The sequence below is a fragment of the Chrysemys picta genome, chromosome 4 (assembly GCF_011386835.1).
Source record: "Chrysemys picta bellii isolate R12L10 chromosome 4, ASM1138683v2, whole genome shotgun sequence".
Taxonomy (NCBI): Eukaryota; Metazoa; Chordata; order Testudines; family Emydidae; genus Chrysemys; species Chrysemys picta.
Window position 1 is genome coordinate 2545172 of NC_088794.1, and position 20094 is coordinate 2565265.

The following is a 20094-nucleotide window of genomic DNA, read 5'->3' on the forward strand; positions in this document are numbered from 1 at the left end:
GTCACTCAGGGAACAGAAAACTACTTATCCAGTGGCCGGTATATCTCCCTTCTGCTACTCTGCTGTTCCCAACTGGCCTGGGTCTATCACAATTGTCAGACACAGAGAAAAACGTAAACTGTTGAGCAATAGTCAGCATGGTTTCTGTAAAGGGAAATCATGTCTTACTAAACTATTAAAGTTCTTTGAAGGGGTCAACAAACATGTGGACAAGGGGGATCCAGTGGACATAGTGTACTTAGATTTCCAGAAAGCCTTTGACAAGGTCCCTCACCAAAGGCTCTTATGTAAATTAAATTGTCATGGGATAAGAGGGAAGGTCCTTTCATGGACTGAGAACTGGTTAAAAGACAGGGAACAAAGGGTAGGAATTAATGGTAAATTCTCAGAATGGAGAGGGGTAACTAGTGGTGTTCCCCAAGGGTCAGTCCTCGGACCGATCCTATTCAACTTATTCATAAATGATCTGGAGAAAGGGGTAAACAGTGAGGTGGCAAAGTTTGCAGATGATACTAAACTGCTCAAGATAGTTAAGACCAAAGCAGACTGTGAAGAACTTCAAAAAGATCTCACAAAACTAAGTGATTGGGCAAATGAAATTTAATGTGAATAAATGTAAAGTAATGCGCATTGGAAAAAATAACCCCAACTATACATAGAATATGATGGGGGCTAATTTAGCTACAACAAGTCAGGAAAAAGATCATCTCTGTAAAATCAGGATGGAAAATAACTTTACAGGGTAATCAGATTCAAAGAGCCCAGAGGAACCCCCTCTAGCCTTGGGTTCAAAGTTACAGCAAACAGAGGTAAACCCTCTAGCAAAAGGAACATTTACAAGTTGAGAAAACAAAGATAAACTAATACGCCTTGCCTGGCTGTTATTTACAAGTTTGAAATATGAGAGACTTGTTCAGAAAGATTTGGAGAGCCTGGATTGATGTCTGGTCCCTCTTAGTCCCAAGAGCGAACAACCCCCAAAACAAAGAGCACAAACAAAAGTCTGCCCCCCCTTCCCCCAAGATTTGAAAGTATCTTGTCCCCTTATTGGTCCTTTGGGTCAGGTGTCAGCCAGGTTACCTGAGCTTCTTAACCCTTTACAGGGAAAAGGATTTTGGTGTCTCTGGCCAGGAGGGATTTTATAGTATTGTACACAGGAGGGCTATTACCCTTCTCTTTATAGTTGTGACAGGAGCACCCGCAGGGACACTCATCTCGAAGAACATCAGTTACTGCACAGAATGAGTAACCTCCTCTTCTTCTTCTTCTTCAAGAGATGTCCCCGTGGGTGCTCCACTCCAGGTGACTGAAAAGCCGTGTACCTCAAGGAGGTAGGGACGTCAGATCTGGTAGGAATGCATTCGATAATACAACTCTGCCTAATCGTATATCAGAAAGAGGGCCTTGAGTAAAGGCATAATGCTTAACAAATGTGTGTCCAGAAGTCCAAGTGGCTGCTTTACAGATGTCAGCCAGGGGAACTTTGTGTAGAAAAGCCACGGAGGTAGCCACAGATCTAGTGGAGTGAGTTCTGATGCCGGCTGGAGGCGTCACTTTCTTTATCTGATAGCACAGTCGGATACACTCAGAATCCAGTTTGAAAGTCTCTGGGTAGAAACAGGTGTCGCTTTTGAGCGCCCTGCGATGGAGACAAAGAGTCGAGAAGAGTTCCTAAAGGGCTTGGTTCTATCCAAATAGAAGGACCGAGCCCTGCGTACATCTAACGTAGGCATGGTGGATTCAAAAGAGTTCGCATGTGGTTTAGGAAAGAAGGTTGGTAGGTGTATCGGCTCATTGATGTGGAATGAGGAATGCACCTTTGGAAGGAATTTGGGGTGTAGTCGGAGGGTAACCTTGTCCTTAAAAAATAGTGTGTACAGTGGGTCTGCCACGAGAGCTGCTATTTCTCCTGCATGTCCGGTGGAGGTGATTGCCTCTAAGCACGCTGTTTTCATAGAGAGATGTAAGAGGGAGCAAGTGGCTAGGGGCTCGAATGGTTGTTGAGTGAAGCAGGATAATACTAAGTGAAGTCCCACGGAGGGGTAGGAGGTTTAATGTCCGGGTATAGGGATTGGAGCCCTTTGAGAAAACACTTGGTGACTGGAAGAGCAAAACAGAGGTATCGTCGATCTTGTCATGAAAAGTTGTAATAGCAGCTAAGTGGACCTTGATGGAGCTGAAAGAAAGGCCAGACTGTTTAAGGTCTAATAGGTAGTCAGGTATGGGCGGAAGAGGTGCAGAAGTAGGAGGGAGTTGTTTAGTTGAACACCATTGTGCGAATTGCTTCCACTTTTGGAGACAGGTTCAAAGAGTGCTCTTACATAGCAGAGCACAAAGGAGCACTCTTTGAACCTGCTCAGAGCATGCTAGTTCATTTTGGGAGAACCATGTAGGAACCAAGCTTTGAGGTGAAGCATGGATAGGTTGGGGTGGAGAAATCGGCCGTGTTGCTGTGATAGGAGGTTCAGAGTGAGAGGCAACGGAATCGCTGGGCAAATTGACATTTTGGTGAGGGATGGAAACCATGGTTGTCTGGGCCACGACAGGGCAATCAAAATTACCATGGCACGATCCCTTTGTATCTTTGTCAAAACCCTGTGGAGAAGCGGTATTGGGGGGAAAGCAGACATTAAGTGTTGAGCCCATGAGATCAGGAACGCATCTCCTAGGGAATGTTTGCCCAATCCCGCTTTGGAGCAAAATTTGGGACATTTCTTGTTCTTTCCCGTCGTGAAGAGATACAGGGTTGGATAGCCCCAAATGTGGACTATATTGCGTATGATCGTGTCGTTTATCTCCCATTCATGATCCCAGGGAAAACGTCAGCGTAGTTTGTCCGCGGTGGTATTCAGGGTCCCGGGAAGATAGGCTGATATCTGTATGTTGTTTGTGAGGCACCAATTCCAGAGCTTCATGGCTTCCGTGCAAAGCGAATGAGATCGAGCCCCTCCCTGCGTGTTGACATAGAACATGCAGGCGATGTCGTCTGTCATTATCCGAACATGTTGGTTCTGAATAAATGGGAGGAAGTGACATCAGGCATTGTATATGGCTTGCAGTTCTAGGACGTTTACATGTAGGGAGGCTCTGGTGGAAGACCATAGACCCTGGGCTGTGTGGTGGGACATGTGCGCTCCCCACCCCGTGAGGGATGCGTCGGTAGTCATTATGAGTGATGGAGAGTCTTGGAGAAAAGGGACTCCTGAGCAGAGGTTGGAGGGAACTGTCCACCATCGGAGGGAGTCTTTGACTCTGAAGGGTATGGATAGAGGCTTGTTTAGAGCATGTACGTTCGATCTTTAAACCATGGCCAACCAAGCTTGGAAGCACCTCATGTATAGGCGTGCATTTTTGCCCACGAAAGTACACGAGGCCATGTGGCCTAGTAATTGTAGGCAGTCTCGTGCAGTGACCTGGGGACTGTTGTGAAGTTTTGTAACCAGGAGTTTTATGGTGTTGAAACGATCGAGCGGGAGAGACGCTCTTCCCGTTCGGGAATTGAGGTGCGCTCCTATGAACTCCAGTTGTTGGGTAGGAGATAAGGTGGATTTGTTTTTGTTTATTTGCAAGCCAAGGGAAAGGAAGCAAGTGACGGTAAGCTGTGTGGATCGAAGAGCTTTGTCGACCGTTGAGGCTTTGAGGAGACAATCATCGAGGTAAGGAAATATTATAACCCCGTTTCCTGAGGTGGGCAGTAACCACAGCTAGGAGTTTGGAGAAAACTCAGGGGGCGGTAGATAGGCCGAAGGGCAACACTCTGTATTGAAAATGTGTCAAATCGAGGGTAAAATGAAGAAAACGTCTGTGGGCTGGGTGAATAGTCACATGAAAATAAGCGTCCTGTAGTCGAGGACTGAAAAAAGGACAATTACCTGTTCCGTAATGGGCGTTCTTTGAGAAGTGTTGCTCATGTCTATTCCACAGTAGCTGTGCGTGCTCACCACGTGCACCGGTGTCGGAAGTTTTTCCCTTAGCAGTACCCGTAGGGGGAGCGCTGCTGTGTCCCCTGGAGTGGTGCCTCTATAGCGCGCTATAAGGGGAGCCGCGCACTCCCCCCCCCCCCCTCAGTTCCTTCTTGCCGCCAGGGAGGGTGCATTGGAACTACTTGCTCCAACTTCACTTCGCTGCAGCTCGTCCGAGAACTCGTCGTTCATTGTTAGTAGTACCTGTTAGCTAGTTCGATAGTTTCAGTACAGTTAGTTACTTAGCGTTCGGGCCGGGGCATGCCCCAGGCCCCAGGGTTTAAATCGTGCGACTCTTGCAGGTGTTTGATGCCTAGACGTGACCTGCACACCGACTGTCTCCGCTGCTTGGGTGAATCCCACATTAGTGACCGCTGTAAGATCTGCAGGTCCTGTAAACCTAGAACTAAAAAAGAAAGAGACATTAGACTCTGGGCCCTTCTCATGGAATCGGCGCTCACCCCAACCCCGGTGCACCGAGGATTTGGCACAGGGCATCTCATCCTCGGTGCACAGTGATCCCCCGGCACCTTGCAGGGGCCGGCACCACTCCCCATCGAAGAAACAAAGAAAGGTCTCGTCTTCGCAGCGGCGTTGAGATAAAGCAGGGGGAGAGGCTAGACCCGTGTCGGGCATCCCCAGTTCCCCCCCGGGCCCCAGAGCTCCGAATCATGTCGAGCGGAGCAGCCCGGTTGCGTCGACTCAGGCTTCTCCGGACATCCGCATGCCTTCGATGCCGGAGGCCCTGCAGGTGGCCCGAGACGTTATGACTGTGCAGGTGCCCGGGGCACCACCAGCACCCGGGCCCCGCTCTAGAGGCAAGCCACCGCTGGGCTCCAGACAGCCGACCCCGACCCGACGCAGATCCAGGTCAGGGGACCGCTCACGGGCCCGCTCGCCGCTCAGCGTCCTTTGCATAGCACAGGCCAGAGAATGTCGTTCTGTGCTTCCTTCATCAAGCCCATAATTTCAGATTGAGTTAAAGTGGAGCTTTTAGAACGAGAATCCAATCTTGATTTAAAGACTCCATGTGATGGGGAATCCACCGCCTCCGTAGGTGAGTTGTCAGCTGCTGCAAGATAGAGCCGCCCCGAGGCTGCTCTAGTCTGTGCTGAGACGCAGGGAGCTTGGTTCTCAGAGGCTCCCTCTGGTGGCTGTGTGGAAGGCTGGAGATCCTTTAGCTAGTGTCCCCTGGGTTGAGGGGTTGTTCTTCTGAGTAAGGCACAGAGAGCTTGTGTTGATTCAGGTTTATTTATCAATGATGGGACAGTAACTAGAACCTGCCATCATTTAAGTCGTTTCTTCTTTGCACCATCTCCCATGAATTGGACCCCTCTGCTCTGTACACTGCGAATTAAAGCTGCTTACCTCTGCTGACGGATCCTTGACCACCTCATTCTCAAACCCTAAAGCTTTCAACATCTTCCCCAGTGCCTCGAGGTCCTTCTCCGCACCCAGACGATCTTTCAGCACGCAGAGGGTCAGGGCCAGCCGGGCACCTGACATGTCATACACCTGCAGGAAAGAGCAAGGGCATTGTGGGGGAATAGGCCTGGCCGGCCTCCCTTGTGCCGATCAGAACACCTGTGTGCTCCGATCGGGGGAGTAGTTTTCTAACTGCTACCCCCAACGCGTTGGTATGTATTGCAATAAACGGGCCTCAGGCTTAAGTCTGTGAACTAAAATCAATGCGTGGGTGACTTTTTCCACAACAATTTGGGGGCTCATCCGGGATCACTCGACATCCCACCAGACCGGAGGACTGCGGACCGCTTCCACACCGATCCCAGGCGCCAGGTAAGAGACCGTTGTCTCGGTGGGGAGCTGCCCGTAGGCTCTGGGTTTAGGTGAGGACGCGCTGTGATCTGAACCTTTGTTGTTAGACTCATTTGCTTGACACCTGTTCGTCTTGTGTCAGTAACTGTTCGTCTTGTAACTTGTCTGTCCTGTAAGAGCGAATGTCTGTTGGTATTGTAATAGGTAGAGTAACTGACGGTAGTGTGTTTTGTATTGAATGGGTCTTGTTTGTCAGCTTAGCGTGGTCTGACCCTTGGGCAGTGGTTCCCCCAAGGGGGCAGAGAACCGGCCGCTGTAAACCCCGGGAAGGGTAAACCCCGGAGTGGCCGAAGGGGTAGGCAGGACTCCCCCTGACGCTAGGTCAGTGGTGGGGTGGAGTGTCGTAATAGTGTCCCGAGGTAGGTGTACTGTGTTGTGTGTGTGTGTGGGTCGTTAGGTGAACCTACCCCTGCCTTTCCTGGAAGGGCCGTATTTGGCCCCTCCTTGCTTGGAGAGCGGGAGCCCCGGGAAACCGCCCACGAACTCCCAGGTAGTAGAGTGACCTATCCCGTTCTCTAGAAGGCGGGCCGGCGCTCTCTGCTGAGGGAGGGGTGTGCGGGGACCGTGCCTTTCCTAGCCCTTTCTGTGTGAATGATCTGCGACCGAAACCTTACCCCAGATCTTCCTCTTGGAGCCGTGGGCTCCCTCCCCTGCTCGGAGAGAAGGGGAGTCCCTGGAAATCGCCCGCCGTACCGGAGGTAACAGGGTTTCCTATCCTGTTCTCTTGAGGGCGGACCAGTGCCCTCTGCCGGAAGGGGTGTGTGCGAGGACCACTCTGTAAAACCCCCCCATTGGCGTGAACGTTGAGGAGCTGACCTCACCTGGATAGCAGGTCTAGGAAGGTGGCCTCGCCAAAGGAAGGAGGCCTGGGCTAATAGCGCTGATTACGTGTTATGTGTAACCTGTCTAATGTAAAAGTCCTTACACGTACCCCTTACACGTCTCCCCGTATTGAAAAAAAATGCTCCCCTTGTGCTATTTCACGGGCATTGGCGCTTCGGGTCAGGAGACCTTGGAGTCTGTGTGTGCACCTGGTCTCCCACGGAATTGTACACTCTGCTGTACCCCAAATGGTGTGTATCTGGATGTGCCTGATCCCGCTTCCAATAAGGTCCTGGCGGTTTTGCAAAAGGACACTCTAGAGGGGGAGACCGACCCCAGCCCTTCCTCGTTGCAACAGGAACTGCTGGCTAAGGCCCCCCACCCCCTTATTGTGGGCTGATCATGCCAACCCAGTTGGGCACATTGGGTCTGCCCAGCTGGGCGAAATTCGCCTAAACCCAGCAAAAACCCCTTCCCAAAGTGCCGTAGTGCCCCTCTCTCAAAATAGATCTAAGAAGAAATGAATCACCTCCTTAATTTAGCCAAAAGTATAAATAAAAGGGGGGTTAGAAAAAAACCCCACCCTCCTTGCTAAATTGGTAGTAAAACAATGCCTGTGCCCATGGAAGAGGAAGAAAAAAAAGTGAACCAGCAAGAAAAATGGATCGAGCCCAAACAAGCAGGCAACCGCAGTTTAAGGAAGTTAAAAGAAAGAAAGTAGAAAAATTAACTCTGTAGTTACTGGAAAAAAATTAAGCAGTGACACTACGTACGGATGTTAAAAGAAGGTGTTATAAAAAGAAAAATTCTTGGTTTCTTTGCAGCCATTCCTTTGGGAATGTCTGTAAATAATCCAGGCAAGAGGTTATATAAGTAAAATCATTTGACTATAAAAATGTTAGTCAAATTTGGAAAAATAAATCACCTGGTATGCCCAACCAATTTATAGTCAGTGCTACCGCGCTACTATGCTTTGCACTAAACTAATGTCCTTGGTTTTCTGTCTAAAGATCCCCGCCATTTCCCCAGGCCCTGCTCTTCCCCATCACCCAGCCCAAGAAAAACGAAGCTGGTTTCGGGGAGGTGCGGTATGCAATGGGAGATAGGGCGGAGGTTGTAGGTCCACTTAGTGTCAGTACCCCTAGCATTAACTCCCTTAAACAGGCCGGCACCAATCTCGGCACTCCCAAGCTGGCTAGTTCACGATCCTCGGCCGTGTCCAGCAAAAACGAATCTTGGTGATGCCTACACGGCATCAGAGGAGGGAAATTGAGGGGGAATAGGCCTGGCCGGCCTCCCTTGTACCGATCAGAACACCGGCAAAGGCTCGTCATACAGGCCCATACAGGCCACAAGCCTGAACTAGACTAAGTGTCACGGCCTCCTGCCAGTCTCGGTCAAGGGTCATGACCAGAGGAGGGAGGGGGGCCAAGGAGGGAAAGCCCCAGCATCAGCACTAATGAAATATGTTCATGGCTGGTGAAATATAATAACCGCTTGTGTGAATCGATAGGTAACTTTAGCTGGATGCAAACTGACTAAATGCAGCTTCTCCTTTGGGTGATCTGTCCCCCCCCCCCCCCCCCCCCCCCGTGGTTCTAGCTAAATACAAACTAGCCAATCATATTCCTCTTTTGGGTGTTCCGTGTCCCCTCCCCGGCCATACTGATATGCACCCTGCACCCTGCCGAAAATACACTCCAACTGGTGCCAAGTACTGCCCATATCGAAAACCACCAAGCAGCCCTCCACCCCAATATGCACCCAATTCTCGGAAAGATAATAGGGAAGGTGCCGGGAAGGCGAGCAGACCCCTACTCTCTTATTTTCGTAAATGACATATAACTTGTACTATGTTTGCCATTTGGAAGCATAAAAAGGAGCCTGTGTGTTCCGATCGGGGGAGTAGTTTTCTAACTGCTACCCCCACCGCGTTGGTATTTATTGCAATAAACGGGCCTCAGGCGTGAGTCTGTGAACTAAAATCAATGCGTGGGTGACTTTTTTCCACGACAGTGTTAATCTGGGCACCGTCACACACATTCTCCATGGAGTCTGAGCCTCGACCCTCACAGCAACGAGAAGCAATTCACGTCCCTCTATAGCAGTGGTCCCCAACGCAGTGCCCATGGATACCATGGTGCCCGCTGGGGCATTTATGTGTGCCCGTCTACTGACAAGGGAGTGCTTCTGCTAGACAACACACCACTGAGGAGGGCGGCTACCAGACAACCAGCTGCCGAAATGCCGCCAAGAAGTGGCAACGCCAAGAAGCGTCGCCACTGAAATGCCGCTGCTTCTTGGCACCATTTCGGCGGTGACGCTTCTTGATGACGCTGCTTCTCAGCGGCATTTTGGTGGCTGGTTGTCCGGCGCCCGCCACACTCTTCTGGGAACATGAATATGTTATTGCAACAGAAAGGTTGGGGACCACTGCTCTCTAGGGAAACTGGAGCATGGAAGGTATGCTCTGACCCTGCGGCCTGGCTCATTAGCAAGTGCTGCTCTCTGGCTCCCCCTGTGGGTAAATGGGGAAATGGAGGGGCTCGCTATCTATTAGCAAGACTAATTTGCATATATGCCCCAGAAGCCCAAAGCTGCACAATCTGGAGTTTCCCCATGTGCCACGGTCACCAATGGTGATAGATTTGCCGGGTAATTGCAGGAACAGGCAAAGGGGGTGGTTAAGAGGGAAAACATGGGGTGGAGAGTTGTCCAGGGGGGCACCCTAATCTGGAAGGTGGGGAGTCCAGATGGGGTAGCCATCTCCAAACTAAACACAGCTACTGTGGCTTTTTTTTGGGCCTTTGTTTAGACACATGTTTAAGGGTGAGGGTTCTCCAGGTTCTTGTAAGAGACAGACCTTCCCTGTTGCACATGGAAGCAGTGATAGTTCTCCAGTAGCAGTCTACTGATGAGAGGTGGATTCAGAGCCCTGTGAGAAATTCACTTGATTTGGTTCCTGTACTTTAAGAAAGATGTGGGAAAGTCCAGAGGAGAGTAACAAGCTGATCAGAGGTTTAGAAACCCTTGACCTATGAGGCAAGGTTAAAATAACTGAGCATGTTTAGTCTGGAGAGAAGAGGACTGGGGGGCGGGGAACTGGATAACAGTCTTCAAACGTGTTAGGGACTGTTCTACAGAGGACAGGGATCAATTGTTCTCCGTGTCCACAGAAGGCAGGACAAGACGTAATGGGCTTCATCAGCACCAAGGGCAATTTTGGTTTGATATCAGGGGAAAGTTTCTCACTCTAAAAGCAGTTAAGCTCTGGAACTGGCTTCCAAGGGAGGTTGTGGGAGCCCCGTCACCGGAGGATTTTAAGAACAGGTTGGACAAACACCTCTCAGGGCTGGTCTAGGGTTACTCATCCCTGCCTCAGGGCAGGGGGCTGGACTTGATGACCTCTCACGGTCCCTTCCAGCCCCACATCTCTGTGAGTTTATCAGCTCTTGGGTTTAAGGACTATTTCACTTGATGGGAAGGAGACGGCAGCTGTGATCCAAAAGGACTCTGGAGCTGGGAAGGGGGCCAACAGTACCCCAATGTCACAAGGTCGTGTCAACTCTGCAAAGATTTTGGGGATGCTTTTGCTGTCCTGCTGGCCCCTCTTCTTAAGATGCTGCATGAAACCTGGGATTCCCCCTGCTGGGGGACTGGTAGGGTCAACACAGGTAATGCAGCGTCTACACTAGCATTACAGTGACGGAAGTAAGTCGACTTTGGCCATATGTTATGGAGGGAAAAGGGGTTGTGTTATTGTGTCACCGTAACAGGGTGGCTACGTTGGCAGGAGACAAATTTAGTGCAAAACTCAGTCGAAACAGGCCGATTAAGGTCAATGTCACTTTGGGGTGTAGCCCAGCATCCACGAGTAAGGCTTTGTCCCATCTCTGGCTGGCTGGGTCCTTCTCTTCAAGGCTCTCTGTGGCCTAGAGCTCCAGGATGAAACCACGGCTGACAGCTCCACTCCCGTGGCCCAGTGGAGCGCTCTACAATCAGAGTGACTCTCATCGGTGTGGGAGACAGACGTTTCTCTGGGGGCTGCTCCCAGATGGTGGAGTGACCTCCCCTAGGATCTAAGGACACTCCCAAACCTCCCCACCACCTTCCACACCAAGGGCCAGCTACAGTTCCCCAACCGGCCTTCTCCAGCCTAAACACAGAGCAGCCTGGCCATGCATATAACAAAACCCTACCATAACAAACCAATCCACTGCATTCACAATTCTTCCCCTGGGGAAAGGGGGAGAGAGCAAGGCACATGGGGCAGATGTGGTGGAGTCATACCGCTTCACGCATGACTGGAAGGGATCCCGATACCACGGGGATGGACCATAGGAACCTGCCTAGAAGAGAACAGAAAGGAAGATACAATGGTTTTAAAGCCACTTACACCCATGGGCTGCGGCAGCGGCTGATTTCTTGGAGTGGGAGGTTTGTCCTTCCCACTTCTGATTTGGATACAGCATCCATGGAAGGCTGTGATCTGTTCTTGGAGATGAGGGAGGACAAGAAAGAGAACGAGAGGCAGATTCAGCCTGTCTGTCATCTCCAGGACGGCTCTGATGGCGTAAGAATCCTTAAAAACCTGAGTTTGCACCCACGGGCACCGAGCGGTGAGAAGAAAAGTGAGAATCCCATTAACAAAAACACCAGGTTCAATTTCTCCCTCTTTTTGCTCTCAGGGCGGGTGGGAGATGAGACATTGCTGGTAGTAAAATTAGGCACAGCCAGGCCCCCGGACCCCTCTCCTTGCTCAAAAGAGGAAGGAAGCTGTGAGCGCCATTGGCACATAAATTGCTGGGCATCTGAGTTCACCCTCCGCTGGGAGTATTGTGGCAGTTCACACCTCCCCGAGCTACACGCATGGGTCACGTTTGTGATGTTTCCTTCCCAGCCATAACAACTAGGAACTTACTTCTGCTTCTTGAAAGAACTGAGACGCTGGGCGACAAGACAGCACCTTCAGAGCGGCATCTACCAGCCCACTCCGGGCCCTGGCCTCCCCACACATTTAACTCCAGCAAATTTCATTTCATTTCTCAATATGCTAATCACTGGCTCTCCCTCTGTCTCCTTCCCCAATTTCCCTCTGGCTGCCCGCCCTGCCTCTCCCTTGTCTCCTCCATCCTCCAGCCATGGAACGATGGTGTGTACCCCGTCTTGGGCTGAGCCATGAAGGGGTTAAAATAGAGCTGGGGTGGGAGGGGATGTTTGTTTATTTTTCCCCCTGCTGAAAATGTCGACAGAAATGGAAACGGATTAGTTTCAAATCAAAATGTTTTGTGGAGAATTCCCCTCTAGGAGGTGCTGGCTCCAATCTGGCCCCAGGGTGGGGACTGGCTGGCTCAGGGGAGCAGGGAATGGGGCATGGATAGAGGGCTGAGTGGGATGGGGCTGGGGAAGGGGTGGATAGAGGAGGGATGGACAGGAGGGGTGGATAGAGGGGTGAGGGGATGGGGCGGGGAGGGGTGGATAGAGGGGTGAGGGGATGGGGGTGGATCGAAGGGGAATGGGCAGGGAGGGGTGGATAGAGGGGTGAGGGGATGGGGCAGGGAGGGGTGGATAGAGGGGGGATGGGCAGGGAGGGGTGGATAGAGGGGGGATGGGAGGGGAAGGGTAGATAGAGAGGTGAGGGGATGGGGCAGGGAGGGGTGGATAGAGGGGGATGGGCAGGGAGGGGTGGATAGAGGGGGGATGGGAGGGGAAGGGTAGATAGAGAGGTGAGGGGATGGGGCAGGGAGGGGTGGATAGAGGGGGATGGGCAGGGAGGGGTGGATAGAGGGGGGATGGGAGGGGAAGGGTAGATAGAGAGGTGAGGGGATGGGGCAGGGAGGGGTGGATAGAGGGGGATGGGCAGGGAGGGGTGGATAGAGGGGGGATGGGAGGGGAAGGGTAGATAGAGGGGTGAGGGGATGGGGCAGGGAGGGGTAGATAGAGGGGTGAGAGGATGGGGTGGATCGAAGGGGGATGGGCAGGGAGGGGTGGATAGAGAGGTGAGGGGATGGGCAGGGAGGGGTAGATAGACGGGGGATAGGAGGGGCGAGGGGTTGGGGGGGGGCTAGGGTGTTCTGTGCAATGCCCAGAGTTAGACCAGGGAACCGGGTTCCCATTTAGCGGCCAGGACATTGCACCTGGTTTACGACTTCTGCAGAGCAGTAACTAGGAGCCCTGTGTGGGGCAGACCTTCCTCCGTGTGTCTCTGCAGCCGCCGGGTCTGGCCACCGTGAGAGCCGGCCACGGGGCTGGATGGCCCTTGGTTCTGACCCAGCCTGCCTGGCTCGCCGCAAGCGGTTACGCGGGGCCGATCGGAGCCGCCTGCTCTCCTCCCTTCTCAGAACGGCCTAGAGAGACTCACCCTGACTCCTGTGCGGATCCTGTGACGCTCTTGATACCAGTCAACTCTGGGGAACCACGGCGCAGGACCCAGCCTGTCTGACTCACGAAGGACACCCCGCCCCCAGGTAGGGTGACCAGACAGCAAGTGTGAAAAATCGGGACGGGGGTGGGGGGTAATAGGAGCCTATATAAGAAAAAGACCCAAAAATCAGGACTGTCCCTATAAAATTAGGATATCTGGTCACCCTGCCCCCAGCCTCTGCTGGAACCAAAACCGATCAGAGAGAAGACATAACATTTACATTATTAAAGTTTACAAAAGTCAGATATAGAAAACTATTCCTGATTACACATCAAGGCTAAAAGTTACACCTGAGGTAGAAAGGAAAACAGAGAGAGAGAAAGAGGGGGGGTCTCACCACTCCATGAGGCTTGAACTGGTCGGGGTTCCCAGGTGACGGTGGTAGCTGAGGGTCCTGAGTGCTGGAGACAGGCAGAACCTCCTGATCAGTCAGGAGAAGTGTGTGTGTGTGTGTGTGTGTGTGTGTGTGTGTGTGTGTGTGTGTGTGTGAACACGCACGTCCGGTTCTGGGGCTGGAGTAACCCAGCCCTAGGGACCCTAGGTCCTGCAGGATACTCCATTGGGAGGGGACTTGCAGCAGGGAGAAGTAGAGCTCCATATGTAAACACAAGTGACACAAGCAGTACATTGATAGGATTACAGAACACCCCCCCCCCCGCCCAGAAGAGTAACCCGAATAAACAAGCAAAGTAACAGGCAAATCTGATAACAAGTTGGTGGAGAATGCAGGCAGCTCGTGACCCTAATCACGTGGTAATTGTTGAGTAGTTGCTGTGGAGTAGGGAAACTGAGGCACAGCCCTGAGCAAGCTTCATTTTCCTTTTCAGACCAAGCTCCTTTAACAAGGTCTCTCTCCCTCTCTCACAGACTATTTGGTAACCTTCTGTTAAGAATCGTGCTTGGAATACCTGTAGAACTGTGGAATAAGGAGTTAAGAGTAGTGCCTTCAAAATAAAGGTTTTAGAGCAATACTGTGACCAGTGAAAGAGCTGTTGATGGGGATCCTTAGTGAGATAAGGAACTAGAGATGGCTGAAAAAGACCTTTTTGCTGCTTGCTGGAGACAGGAGAAAACCATCAGGTTAGAGAGATGGGTAACGAAGAAGGGGAAATGCCCCTGGGAAAGGGGGTGTTTTACGGGTGAGATCCCCTGACTGAAGCTAGTCTGAGCTTGGAACAGGATTGCACAACCTTTCCGCCAGGTGGTGGTGCAAAGGATGCAGCTGCTGCATGGGCATTATTTGATGCAGGTCTGGACGTGGTTGAAATGGTAAAGAGAGGGCTGGAACTAGAGCTGGAGAAAAAGCAGTTACACCAACGTTTGAACAAGTGTGAGACAGACGGGTGTGAGTTGATAGCAGAAAAGCTCAGAATGGCGACTGTACTCAGAGATATACAAGAGAGAGACAAGGCCAGCAGGAATGCAGAACAGTAGAGGAAAGGGTTAACACACACACAAGTTCTGTTAGAAGAAGCAAGAGCAGCAACTCGCTTCTTGGCAGAAGAGAACAGGGCAGCGAAGGCAGCAGCCGACCATCAGGAGCGTGAGGCAAAGATTAGTCACTTGTGTGCCCAACTTAGTGCCCATAAGGGGGTGGTAGCAGCTGTAAGGTTCAGAGAGGATTGCGATTTGGAGCCCCCTGGGAAAACAAAGATACCCCCTGATGCTGTCCCCAAAACCCATTTAACCCCAATTGGCCACACAGGCATAATGTTGCCCCTGTTTCCACAAGGGAGGTTAAGCGCATAGTTGCGGGAGCCGATCTTCCCACAACAGAGCTGGTCACGGACGTAGTAAGGTGGTCTCCTAGTCAAGCCAAGGCTATTGCTGAGAGACTGGGGCCACTGAACCATGACACAGCCGTGGCATGGCTGGTCCGTCTTTGGCAAATGTACCCCTCTGCTGATGGCATGGACTTAACCCAATTGGCTCATGTCAAGGCTCCTTCCCCACTCTGAACTTTAGGGTTCAGATATAGGGACCTGCAGGAAAACCTCTAAGCTCCTCTACCAGCTTAGATCTGCTTTTGCTGCCACCACTCCCAATGTGCGAACTCCCTTCCCTGGGTAGCCTTGAGAGACTCTTCACCAATTCCCTGGTGAACACCGATCCAAAACTTAATCATTCCTTCCCCTTCCCTTTCCCCCCACCAGTTCCTCGTGAGTCCAGATCAATCCCCTTGGATCTTAGAACAAGGAAAAAATCAATCAGGATCTTAAAAAGAAGGCTTTTAATTAAAGAAAGAAAGGTAAAAATCATCTCTGTAAAATCAGGATGGAAAATAACTTTACAGGGTAATCAGATTCAGAGAGCCCAGAGGAACCCCCTCTAGCCTTAGTTCAAAGTTACAACAAAACAAAGATAAACACTCTAGTAAAAGGTACATTTACAAGTTGAGAAAACAAAGTAAAACTAACACGCCTTGCCTGGCTGTACTTACAAGTTTGAAATATGAGAGACTTGTTCAGAAAGATTTGGAGAGCCTGGATTGATGTCTGGTCCCTCTTAGTCCCAAGAGCGAACAACCCCCCAAACAGAGAGCACAAACAAAAGCCTTCCCCCCCCCAAGATTTGAAAGTATCTTGTCCCCTTGTTGGTCGTTTGGGTCAGATGCCAGCCAGGTTACCTGAGCTTTTAACCCTTTACAGGGAAAAGGATTCTGGAGTCTCTGGCCAGGAGGGATTTTATAGTACTGTACACAGGAGGGCTGTTACCCTTCCCTTTATAGTTATGACAGCTCAGTTATGTGCCTCTCCTTGTGATGCAGATGCTCTAGACATAGGCATAGGTTCTTGGGAGAGGACTGCCACTGGACTCCGGGAATGGATGATAAGTGCTCTTAAACTGTTACTGCCTGCGTCTTCCCTTAAGAAACTGTATATAATGGAAGAGCAGAAACCAGGTGAGGCCGCAGAAGTTTACCTAATTGGAAAGAAAATGCTGGCAGCCCTCTCTGATTCATTACCCCAGATAGAGGAGAATGGGATGATCACTTTCCAGTATCAGGGACACGAATTAGTACAGAGCACTTATGCAGGACTAAATTCTCAGACAAAATTGACCACAGGGACTGTGGATTTAGAACACCTAACCTGGAGTGAACTAGTGGCAAAAATCAAACAGGCAGGAGATTTGCTGCGAGAAACCGGTGTCTTGAAACGACAAGTCAGCAAAAAGACTACCTCAGAGCCCATGCAGGCTATCACATTTACAAATAATGGTCCTCACTCTGCCAGGCACCCTCCCAATCCTAATTCCCCTGGGCAGCGACGACCCAAGGAGACCCTTAGGAACATGATTTGGAAGGAGCTGGTGAATTTAGGGGAGGATATGGGAAAATATGATCGCCAACCCCTCAGCATCCTGATTAATGCTTTGTCTCAGGTCATGCGGAAAACGGAGTACATGCAGGGAGCTCCCCCACAACCCACTGCCCCGGTACGGACTGCATCCCCCACGCCCACTCCCTGTCAAAGCCAGATCCCTGCCCCCTCTTCTGAGTGGAGGCTCTGGGAGTCTGACGATCAGTAGGGGTGCCCGGTTCCCCACGGGCCTCCCCAGCTGATTGCAAGACGTCAGTGCGATGTATGTGGGAGACCCACTGTGAGGGCTACAGTGGGGAAAAGACCGTTACCGGTTTGGTAACTGGTGTGCTTCGAGATGTGTTGCTCCTGTCTATTCCACAATAGGTGTGCATGCTCACCACGTGCACCGGTGCCGGACGTTTTTCCCTTAGCAGTATCCATACTGGGGGAGCACCGCGGCGACCCCTGGAGTGGTGCCTGTATATTGTGGTATAAGGGGGGCTGCGTGCTCCCCCCACCCTTGGTTCCTTCTTGCCAGACAACTCCGACAGAGGGGAAGGAGGGCGGGACGTGGAATACACCTGAGCAACACATCTCGAAGAACGCCAGTGACGGAACAGGTCACTGTCCTTTCTTCTTCGAGTGATTGCTCATGTGTATTCCACAGTAGGTGATTAGACGCTATATCTGTTGGAGGTGGATAGGGATTACGAGTTCCCAGGACGCAGTACCGCCCTGCCAAACCCGGCGTCATCCCTCGCTTGGGAGACGATCGCATAAAGCGAAGTAAACGTGTGAGCTGAGACCCAAGTGGCTGCCCTACCGATGTCCTGGATGGGGACATGAGCTACGTAGGCAGCCGATGAGGCCTGAGCCCTCGTTGAGTGCGCCCCGAGGATCGGTGGCGGGGGAACCCCTGCCAGATCATAGCACGTGCGTATGCACAAGGTGATCCAGAGGGAAAGACGCTGGGTGGAGATAGGTTGCTCCTTCACACGCTCGGCCGAGGCAACAAAAAGTTGCAAGGATTTCCGGAGTGGCTTGGTCCGATCCAGATAAAAAGCCAGCGCCCCACGTAGATCGAGCGTGTGAAGGCGGCGTTCCTCGTTGGAGGAGTGGGGCTTAGGACAGAGCACGGGGAGAAAGATGTTTTGTTCCATATGGACGGCGGAGACCACCTTCGGGAGAAATGCTGGATGTGGGTGAAGCTAGACTGAATAGGGGGGTTCCGAGGTCAGGGCCCTGAGTTCAGAGACACGGCGGGCCGAAGTGATAGCTACAAGGAAGGCTACCTTCCACGAGAGGTGAGACCAGGAACACGTGGCCAAGAGTTCAAAGGGAGGCCCCATGAGGCAGGACAACACCAGGTTTAGGTCCCTTTGTGGCACAGGGGGGTCTAGCATACGGGAATGAACGGTCAAGGCCTCTCAGGAAACGGGAGGTCATAGAATGGGAGAAGACTGAGTGCCCTTGCACCAGTGGGTGGAAGGCCGATATGCCCGCCAGGTGTACCCTGACAGAGGCGGGTGCCAACCCTTGGGTCCTAAGGGACAGGAGGTACTCAAGGATGAGCCGGAGCGGTGCGGACGACAGGGAGGCTCCCCGCTTCCCTGCCCACCTGGAGAATCTGGGCCACTTTGCCAGGTATGTCCAGCATGTGGATGGCTTCCTACTTTCCAGGAGGACCCGCCTGACCTTCTCCGAACACCTCCCCTCCTCCTCGTCTAGCCACTGAGCAACCATGCTGTCAGGTGGAGCGTGGCCAGATTGGGATGGAGGAGGTGGCATCCATCCTGGGAGAGGAGGTCCGGACGAAGCGGCAGCCTCCTCAGAGGGGCTGCCAAGAGGTGCAGGAGGATCCCGTACCAGTGTTGGCAGGCCCATGCTGGGGCTATAAGGATGACACACGCTTTGTCTGTTTTTACTTTTTGCAGGACTTTGCCAATAAGGGGAAATGGTGGGAAAGCGTAGAGAAACTGGCCCAACCACTGCAGGAGGAAGGCATCCGAGATCACGCCCCTCTCCACTCCCCCCCCGCCCCCCCGGAGTAGAACTGGGGGCAATGCTGGTTCTGGCGGGTTGCAAAGAGGTCGACCTGGGGAACACCCCACTCTCAGAAGAGCCGGTGAGTGACCTCCGAGGGGAGTGACCACTCGTATTGGGGGGAGAAAACCCTGCTGAGGTGATTGGCTTGCGTGTCACGGATGCCTGGTAAGTGGAACGCCCTTGGGGAGATATCGTGGGCTATACAGAACTCCCATAGGCTCAGGACTTCCCGGCAGAGGGAGGAGGAATGAGTCCCGCCTCGCCTGTTGATGTAGTACATCGCAGCGGTGTTTTCCGTCAGGACTCTGACCACTTTGCCGGCGAGGTGCGTGTTGAAGGCAACACATGCCAACCGTATCACCCTGAGCAATTTGACAATTATGTGGAGGAACAAGTCCAAGGTTGACCACGACCCCTGGGTTTGCATGTTCCCTGTGTGAGCTCCCCAGCCCAAGTCTGATGCATCGGACAGCAGGTCTAAAGACGGGGTCACCTCCCTTGCAGCATATTGCTTGGGTAAGACCACCATTGTAGGGAGGCAAGTATCAGGGACGGTACCATGAGAACCTTGTCTAGCCCGTCCCGGGCCTGGGAGAACTGGGAGGCTAGCCATAGCTGGAGGGACCTCATTCGGAGCCTGGTGTGGTGGACCACATACGTGCATGCCACCATGTGCCCCAGGATCCGAAGGCACGCTCTCGCCGTTGTCACCGGAAAAGCCGTGACCGAGGCGATGAGCTCTTTTAGGGCCTCGAACCTGTTCAGCAGGAGAGAGGCTGTGGCCCTTGAGGAATCCAGCAGCGCCCCAATGAACTCTATGCGCTGCACTGGAACTAACGTTGATTTGGTCACGTTCACCACTAGGCCGAGATCGACACATGTGGACAGGAGCAGCTCCACATGGGCCCTTACCTGGGACCGAGAGTTGCCCTCGAGAAGCCAATCGTCCAGGTATGGAAAGACCTGTACCCCCTTCCATCTGAGGTAGGCCGCTACCACAGCAATGCACTTCATGAAAACCCTGGGCGCTGTGGATAGGCCAAACGGGAGGACCAGGAACTGGTAGTGGTCTAGCCCCACTAGGAAGCGGAGGAAGCACCTGTGCCCCTCAAAAATATGGATGTGAAAATACACATCCTGAAGATCCAGGGCCGCATACCAGTCCCCCGGGTCCAGGGAGGGGATAATAGAGGCCAGGGACACCATGCGGAACTTGGAGAGGACCAGAAAACGGTTGAGATACTGCCAGTCCAGGCTGGGCCTGAGACCCCCTTTTGCCTATGGGATCAGGAAATATCGGGAGTAGAAATCCTTGCCCTGGAATTCGACTGGAACTCTTTCCACCGTCCCCAGGCGCAGTAGTTGCTCCACCTCCTGCCCTAGGAGGTGGGCATGCTTCGGGTCCCCTGGGCCCATCAGGGAGGGGGGTGGTTGGGCAGGGCTGAGCTGTACTGCAACGTGTAGTCCCTGGAAACGGTGTTGAGGATCTATTGGTCGAAAGTTATATGGGACCACGCCCTGCGGAAGGCAGACAATCGGTTGCAGAGCACAAAATGTATTAATAGGGGAGTCTCCCTGGCAACTGCCCTGGGTGCCCCCCTGCAAATAGTCAAAATTGCCTCTTTCCCTGCCTCTTGCCCTTAGAGGGCCCTGGCTGCGGGGCAGAGCGGGACTGTTGCTGAGACCGGCGCTTCTGGTC

General features: G+C 52.3%; 1 protein-coding gene and 1 long non-coding RNA gene across 2 annotated transcripts in view; one reads left to right on the forward strand and one right to left on the reverse strand.

Annotated features, from left to right (window-relative positions):
- LOC135982834 (tripartite motif-containing protein 72-like) overlaps positions 1 to 20094 on the reverse strand; it is a 67107-nt gene that overhangs the window by 25303 nt on the left and 21710 nt on the right. The window lies entirely within an intron of this gene.
- LOC135982832 (uncharacterized) lies at positions 3225 to 7484 on the forward strand. Its single transcript, XR_010600337.1, has 2 exons — positions 3225 to 3656; positions 5394 to 7484. It is a non-coding gene; the product is annotated as an uncharacterized LOC135982832 (long non-coding RNA).